Genomic DNA, 8,937 nt, shown 5'->3' on the forward strand with positions numbered 1-8,937 from the left:
TCGAGACTGCACAAACAAAAAATCAAAATGTAGAGGGAACAGTAGGATATGGTTTGAAAATCTATCTAATCTAGCTTTAAAACTAGGTGTAATTTACCATTTTCTACATAAGAAAATGTCTGTACCAAGTCAGGAATATGACAGTTGTCATTCATTTGTTTGGTGTGTTTGAGGTTTTGATTTTGACATTGGATTAGGGACTTTCCTTTTATAATTTTCAAAAGAGTTCAGTATTTGTTTTATTATACGTTTTATAACACATATATATACAGCTAGGTTCTGCAATATTAAAAAAGAAGATATCATAATGGTTTCAAGATAGTAAGTTACTATTAAAAAACGAACCCATTTCCAATAAAGAATCTATCATAGTTATAAATAGTTGTTAACAAAACTTCTTGGAAATAGTAATGTTTTTCTACCCCCCGAAATAGTTTAACTTAGCTGTATCTCTGACAAAACTTTTCGGAATTTAGGGTTGATATTGGTTTTTTAATTTTGTACTTTATTTGGTCCTTAATCTTTTATCTAGCGTGCACACGTTTACATGTTTCAAGCATAGTAAACTACTTTTTTTCTCTTTTAATTTAAATGACGATTTGAAAATTATAACAAAAAGAGAGAGAGAGTGAATTCAGAAAATAGAAGAACATAGTTAGACAACGCAGAGTAACCATGACCAAAACAGAATAAAGAGAAAAATGATGCATAACACTTTACAGAAAAATAAAGAATGAGCAACACATATTCAAATACAAGAAACAAAAGGTGAAGTCAGCTGTTCCGAAAAATATTTCGGTTACGAAATAGAATGTTGTTATATATCATTCTTCTGTCAAGTTTATGAACAAAACTGAAAACAACACGTTAAATAATTTCTTGCGTTCGAAGCGCTTTTCTGGATTTACCTTCATGAAACAAGACAAAAAAAAATGAAAACCATACTCATAAAACTAAGACAAATTGACAACGCCACTTGATTTCTTTTCAGGTAAAATTGGAATAGATAAATTGCAGAGCTTTGAACTGCGTGTGAGATGTGCTACAAACTTCAAACCCAAGGCAAAAAACGACCAGTGACCATACGATAAACATAATATAATTGAGAATGGAAATGGGGAATGTGTCAAAGAGACACCAACCGACCATAGAACAGACAACAGCCGAAGGTGACCAATAGGTCTACAAAACACAACAACAAAACTAAAACCTGACTAACACGAACCGTGAAAAACACCGCAAGGATCCTATGTACTTCTCAACCGATAAGCATATCATGTTACACCCTTTGTCTTACCATGATGAAATGCGTTATACAGTTATATCAAGTAAAAGTGATAAATGTATTTGCTGACTTGAATCAGAAAACTGCTCATATGGTATGCAATTATGTCTATCACTAAAGATCATTGGGTATCGTTTAGATGTAAAATGTCATCAGTGTGTATTAAAAACCTGCTGACGTTGATGTCTACCTCTATCTCTTTCCATTTCAGTGTAGCAACATCCCAGAGGCACCAGCATATGGAGTATATGTGTCTCAATTGATACGTTACTATATAGCTAGCTCAAAGTACGTTGATTTTGTTGAACGAGGAATACTGCTTTCTCAAAAGTTGCTAAGACAGGGCTATGAATCAATCAAATTAAGGTCATCACTCAAGAAATTTTACGGTCGCCATCATGAGCTGATTGGCCATTATGACAAAAGTGTGTCAGAAATCATATCTGATATTCTTCCTCAGTCATAATAACCTTCCATCATTACCGAACATAACAAAGAAATAACGCGACGGGTGCCGTATACGGTGCAGGAAATGCTTACCCTTTCGGAGCACCTGATTTCACTCCCGGATTTTAGTAGAGTTCGTGTTGTTTCTTATTTATTATTTATAACTGTTATGTAAATGTCCTTTGTTTCTTTAGTCTTTGTTTACTCCTTGGTTTTGATTGTTTTTGTCTTATTACATTTACAACTCGAGGGCATATTGTCTGAGGAGGTTTTTTTATAATAATGATGCAAGTGAAGAATTTTGTCTGTAATCCGCCGTCGTAAAATTTGAATAAACCGTTAACCCAATTTTACAAGAGTAACGCATAGATTGAAGTGTCTGTATAAATACAGTTCATAGAGTTGCGAGTTAGTAGCAGAACATGGTTAACAATGAATGAGTGATTGCCCATAGCTTAATGCCACTCCTTTTAAACACAAGACAGATATCATTTGCGGTTTTCATACATGATAATTTTCAGCGCCTTTTCAAAGATCTATAATTCAAAGCTACTTGCTATTTGGGAAGCATGCATGATAGTAATGATGCATAAACACGTGAGCGGCAAAGGTAAGTCACGAAAAGTAACGTCATGACCTCGGTACACTTTTGTTGTATTCGATGAAGTTTTAAATAGTATCTAACAAGTATGTATAGAAGTTTAAATATTTGTTTTTAATATGATATCGAACATTATGTTCATCTCGATTAAAGGTCAGTGAAAGAGCTTTGAAGAAGTTAAAATAATAACAATATCGAACTGGAAGTATCCTCGCCAATGGCTAGAAGTTTACTCGGCCTGAACGCCTAAATAGTGTATCAAACATATCTATCAAATATAACATTCAAAGACTTTCATTATTAACTTTAACTTCCATCGTCTAATTTCTTAACTTACAAATGCAAACTAACAAAATTAACATAAAGGTTTGAATTACGGCAATTTAAGTTCTTCACGGATTAGTATAAAACAAAAAAGACCTGGGGGAATCTTGCATTTTAAAGTCGAAAAGAATCAAGCTAAGGTGCGTCAGAAGGGTAACATGTATACAGGTGTTAGGTGGTGATTGAGCACTGATGACGAAATCCTTACTTTCGCCACGTGGAACTTTTCCGATAGTACAATACTAGTTGATGTACAGTAATATTGTTCATCAAACACACCAATTCTTTTGATTCCTCAATTTTAAAACTGATTAGAATGATCAAAGGGGAAACACTTACCGGTCAGCGTTGTATTGTTAAAAAAGGGTTTCTTTGCAATTGTTCTAAAATGTATGTTGCTCAGTATTTAGTATTCTATGATGGTATTTGTTAACTGTTCTTTGTTTTGTGTTTATAATTTCGCTATGGTGTTGTTAGTTTGTTTTACTTTTGAGTTTGAAAGTCCTTTTGATATCTTTCGCATGTTCACCTTTAAGACATTTTACCGTATTGTAGGCAATTATAAACCTTAACAGGTACATGATTTACAAAATATTTTATCTCTTGATATGAGGCTTGTTTTGCTATGAATTTGTACTATGCTCAGCAATTGACGCCATAATAAAAAAATTATGCATCTTGTATAAAATAGATGACTTTTGTTTATCAAATATCACTGAAACTATCTTCACTCTAATTTCTTGTTATTAAATTTGAACATGCATATTGTATTGCTTCCGATTGATAGTTTTAATTTAAACCTAAAATTAAAACAATAAATATTTTAATTAAACTAGGAGAGTTATTAGATTGCTATTTACAAGTTCTTCAATTATGTAACAGTATTTGCAGTTTTGCAAAAAAAAAGAGAAAAGTTTAAAGCATAATAATATTGTGTTTAGCATTAATTATTCGAAATCCATGCCTCAGTCTGGGACAAAAGTACAACACTAAACACAAGATTAAACTTTAACTTTCACCGTCTAATTTGTTAACTTAGAAAATTTAATGCAAGCTAACAAATTTAACATAAAGGATTGAATTACGGCAATTTTAGTTCTTTACGGATTAGTATATAACTAAAAAAACAGACCTGGGGGAATCTATCAAATAGCATTGAAACTATTTTCACTCTATTTTCTTGTTATTAAATTTGAACATGCATATTGTATTGCTTCCGATTGATAGTTTTAATTTAAACCTAAAATTAAAACAATAAATATTCTAATAAAACTAGGAGAGTTATTAGATTGCTATTTACAAGTTCTTCAGTTATGTAACAATTAAAGAGAAATTCATGCAATGGAACTATGTTCATGTGATAAAATCACTTCTTTAATTTAAATTCAATTTCTAAATTCAATATCGACCAAACGTGTACTTTTAATTGTTTATGCAATAGAAAATCGTGCATAGTTGTCAAATTAATGTTCACTGTCATGTCCCATATGGTTCTTTTGATAAGGATAATTAGATTTGAACTGAAACATGCAAAACAAGTCAGGGAAATACAATTCATTCAGTTTTTTAAGAATGCCTAATATTCTGCAAAAGGAGATGAATGCGTGGTTTTCAGGACAAACAAGAACGCATAAAATCTAGTAAGTATTATTTCCAGAGTTGTGCTGGTAGGGTTGTATTTTAATAACTATAAAAAAAATATGCATAACCAAGACGTTAATGAAAAATATCAAGACAGCAATAACAATTCAAAATGAAAATAAAACATAAAACAACAATTTACGAAACGTAGGTGCCCTACAATCGTTTGTAGTTCCTGTTCAACAAGGGACAATCACTTAGTTGTTTCGTCTATAGAAATACTTTGAATGTTTGAGGAGTCATATCACTGGGGTAAAGCTGATGACCGTAACTGCATTCACGGTCATCCCAAGATGTCGGATGAAAAATTAGGTCAGTTTCTGTATTGTCTGTTAAAGTGTTTCTATATCATTTTCTTTACAAATCATACATTGAAACGATGTAAATTTATAAAAGAATCACTCGGAAATCACTAATTACTTCCGAGAAATGTGCATGAAACGGGAAATTCGATTTGAAAAAATCGTTAAGATGACCGTAAATCATAATCAAAATATTTTCAAGATGACCGTAACATAAAACAAGGATGACCGTGATTGGTAAAAAGATGACCGTAACTTGTAAAGGATGACCGTAAATTGCATATTTCTCGTAAACAATGAAACATTTATTGATATCGACGTTAAAATTTTAACACAAATTGACAGCGATACGACGAAAATTTGAAGAAACATGAATGTGTCCCTAGTACACGGATGCCTCATCTACACTATCATTTTCTATGTTTAGTGGACTATGAAAATGGGATAAAACTATAATTTGGCATTAGAATTAAAAAGATCATACCATAGGGAAAATGTGTACTAAGTTTCAATTTTATTTAACTTGAAGCTGGACAAACGGACAAACAAACAGACGAACGGACGAACGTACGCACAGACCAGAAAAACATAATGCCAATAAATGGAGCATTAAAAACATTAATAATACATACGACTATTTGGTAATCGAGCCCATGTGTATGGTTCCAGAGGAAGCAGATTAAAATCTTAATTTGTCTTGATATATGCAGGCGGAAACACTTTTGAAATAGAACAAAAGAATCGAAGCTCTGTGTATATCGAGAAAGCGATAAATGTTAACTGTAATGTTTGATATAGCAGGGACATAAATTATATACACATATATATGTCTCTGGATATAGTAACAAAATTTTTAAAAGTTAATAGAAACAAATAAAACGACAATTTTCTTATTTTAAAAACACCATTTGCATAAGTTTTCAACGTATCTATTACATAGTAATGCAAAACAATAAGATATCAAGTCGACGACATGGTTCTTATCGGGGCCTTTTATAGCTGACTATGCGATATTGGCTTTGCTCATTGTTGAAGGCCTTACGGTTACCTATAGTTGTTAATGTTTGTGTCATTTTGGTCTTTTCTGGATAGTTGTCTCATTGGCAATAATAACACATCTTCTTTTTTATATATAGTATCTATAAGTTGGATGTAGAAAATGCATAACCTCCGATTTTTTTTTATCACGGACGGTGAACATATCAATCTTTTAGTTCAGAAATTTTCGTGTATGTCCTTCCATTATGTGAATCAAGAAAAAATTCCCCAAACCAGGTAACGATTGTATCGAAACGAGAAAAATCGAGTGCACCTTTTTATGTTAGGGCATGTTTGGGGTGAATATTTTGTCTTTAAAACGTACAAAGCAAGAGTATTTTATACAGCATCTCGCTTCAGATTCTATCATTATTATATATCAAAGCTACAGATTGACTCTATAACGTAAAAAAATGACAGTACGAAAAGATGAAATATATGGGTCAAGTGAGATACCTATCTAACGAATCACAAAAACAGAGTAGGTGTGTTCGAATAGCTATTTTTTCTAAAAGTACTTGACGACAGTCTTTTAATTTGGATGATGAAAATGGATATCTTCAAAAAAATATGATTTTCTTGTGTGTGATAATTAGGGTTTATAATCTGCAACCACTGAAAATGTTTAGTCTGCCTTTCCACGAAATATTTAATTAGATTTTTTTTAAATGCTTAAGAATTTTCAAAAATTCCATCTGACATCCGAACAGACAATATTTTTAAGTTGAATCAATGCAGACAAGATCATTAACTAATGCTCATTAGCTAGTAGATACATTTGTCTTTTAAAATATAACTGACATATAACGATGATCGATCGATCGTAATGGTGCTATGTGGATAAATTTATCAGTTTTCAAGAGCAAAATTGGCAGAGCGTCATCCCTACAATGGCTTCCATTTCTACGATTGTGAGCATGAACTGGCGTAATGGGGAGATAATTGTGAAGAAGTGGAATCCTGACTGTATGAATAAAATTTCTGTATATATACAAATTGACAACGTTCTGCCTTGTGATACGCTTTTCGTACAATACTATTTTAAGGATCTACTTTGCTGGAGCTCACCTTCACTAGTTTATTCGAATGATATTTTCAAAATGTTTCTGTTATTTTATTTGCACGACAAAATGAAAGACGATATAATATCAATGGGTGTACATGCAATTTTTTGGCATTTTTAAAAATGTGTATTTATTATATGTCTTTTAAAGGAATCCCAGAAACAAAAACAAATCTTTTGTCGAGCAGTTGAAGGCTGTGCACCGCATTTTTTTTCATTATGCTTGTAAGGTGTCATTTTATCGCGCTTTTGTAGCATGTTTTCCCTTCCTGTTCATTTGCATGTCTTTTGGCAAATTCATTTTCAAAATTAAACCCTCTACTGTAAAAAATATACGTATGGTAATCTTTGCATTTGAAGCACGTCTTATTTTCTTCTACCTTTAGGATAAAACTCTCATATTAATATGTGTATACCAACATGATTAATCATTTGATATAAAAAGATAGTTATATAAATACGGATATTTCTTAGAATTGAGGGTCATCCTTTAAAAGTTACGGTCATCATTTACAAATTACGGTCATCTTAAAAGCAGTTACGGTCAGCCTTGTTATGAATCGCTGATTCTGTTACGGTCATCTCGATTGTGATTTACGGTCATCTTGGCGATTTTTTCAAATCGAATTTCCCGTTTCATGCACATTTCTCGGAAGTAATTAGTGATTTCCGAGTGATTCTTTTATAAATTTACATCGTTTCAATGTATGATTTGTAAAGAAAATGATATAGAAACACTTTAACAGACAATACAGAAACTGACCTAATTTTTCATCTGACATCTTGGGATGACCGTGAATGCAGTTACGGTCATCAGCTTTACCCCAGTGCATATGTAAACCAGAGACATTATGCCATCATGAACCTATCATGAAAATAAATGTTAACGTTTATAATGCTTATTCAGGTGATTTCAGGGACAAAAAATATACTATACTTTTGCTGGTAGAAACTATAGACAGACATTGATATACAAAATTATGCAGAGTATTACTCATAAACAAAAGGAAAAACAAGGACCTTTTTTAAACAAAACTAGCGGTGAGATCGGTTTTATCGAAATGATAAGCTGAACCATCTCAACTATCAGCATCATCCGTGTTTCTAATTAGTGGTACACATTGGATGGTACATGACATTTTTGGATTTTCACTATGGGTGAAATGGATTGTAGCTACGACAATCTAAGCATAATCGTAATACTATTTTGAGTTCAACTCGATTATTTATATAAGGTGTTCTTCATGTTTTCAGTTGTTTTCTGCGAAGCTCTTTATTCACTTTTGTTGACAGATTTTGTTTTGTGTTGACGGTCCTTTTTTTAGATACAAGTACAAGCTGGACTCATAAATCTCGTTACCATATAACTAAGGACTCTCATTTTGGTGTTCATTAAATATATTCACTGAATTTAAAAAAAAACAAAAAAAAAACAAACATTTAAAGGTGTTATTATTGGTTTTTTTAAACCATTACATTCAGAGCCTTTTTCAATTCTAATTAAATCTCCCGAGAAGGGTCGCATTTAGATCTAATTAAATGTGTCATTTCGAATCGTTCCATGAAGTCTTTAAATGATTACTTGAAGTATCGTTGAAATTTAACAGATCTTTAGAAATAAAGTTCTGCTAGTTATCTTGCATTACAAATCGATAGTTTTTCCATGTGTAAACTCTCAAAGTAATAGTTTACTTTATCTAATTAAAGATTTAATGAAATTGTCACGTTGGGATGACAAACGAGATGGTGTTGTTAATCAGAAAACGAACTAGGACTAATTAAGATTTAAACATGTTAAAATCAAACTCTCTCAGTATAACTAGCTATGCAATGCTACATGTACCAATCATGGTATACTAGCATTATTTCATTCCGATGTTTGTATAATTCAAGTTACAAATACCGGCTGTACAGTCTCCTGATTTGGTTTGACAAGAGTGGGGATCGAAACCGAGACACTAAGCCTGCAAGACGATCATGCGATCACGCTACTTCTGAAACGACTAAAAAAACAGTCAATATTCCATTTGTACAATTCAAAAGCAAAACAAAGTGCATTGGATGAAATTACTTAATTTATAATTGTGATAAGATTATGAATGCAACCGAATAATTTAAAGATTGAGGAGAGGGTATGATAACAACCTGTATTTGGTATTTGGCCGTTGCAATTGCAAAATAAGTAAAATTACACATCACTCTTCAACAGAATGTTTGTGGTATTGATAAACTAGCA

This window comes from Mytilus edulis, chromosome 9, assembly GCF_963676685.1.
Source record: "Mytilus edulis chromosome 9, xbMytEdul2.2, whole genome shotgun sequence".
NCBI lineage: Eukaryota > Metazoa > Mollusca > Bivalvia > Mytilida > Mytilidae > Mytilus > Mytilus edulis.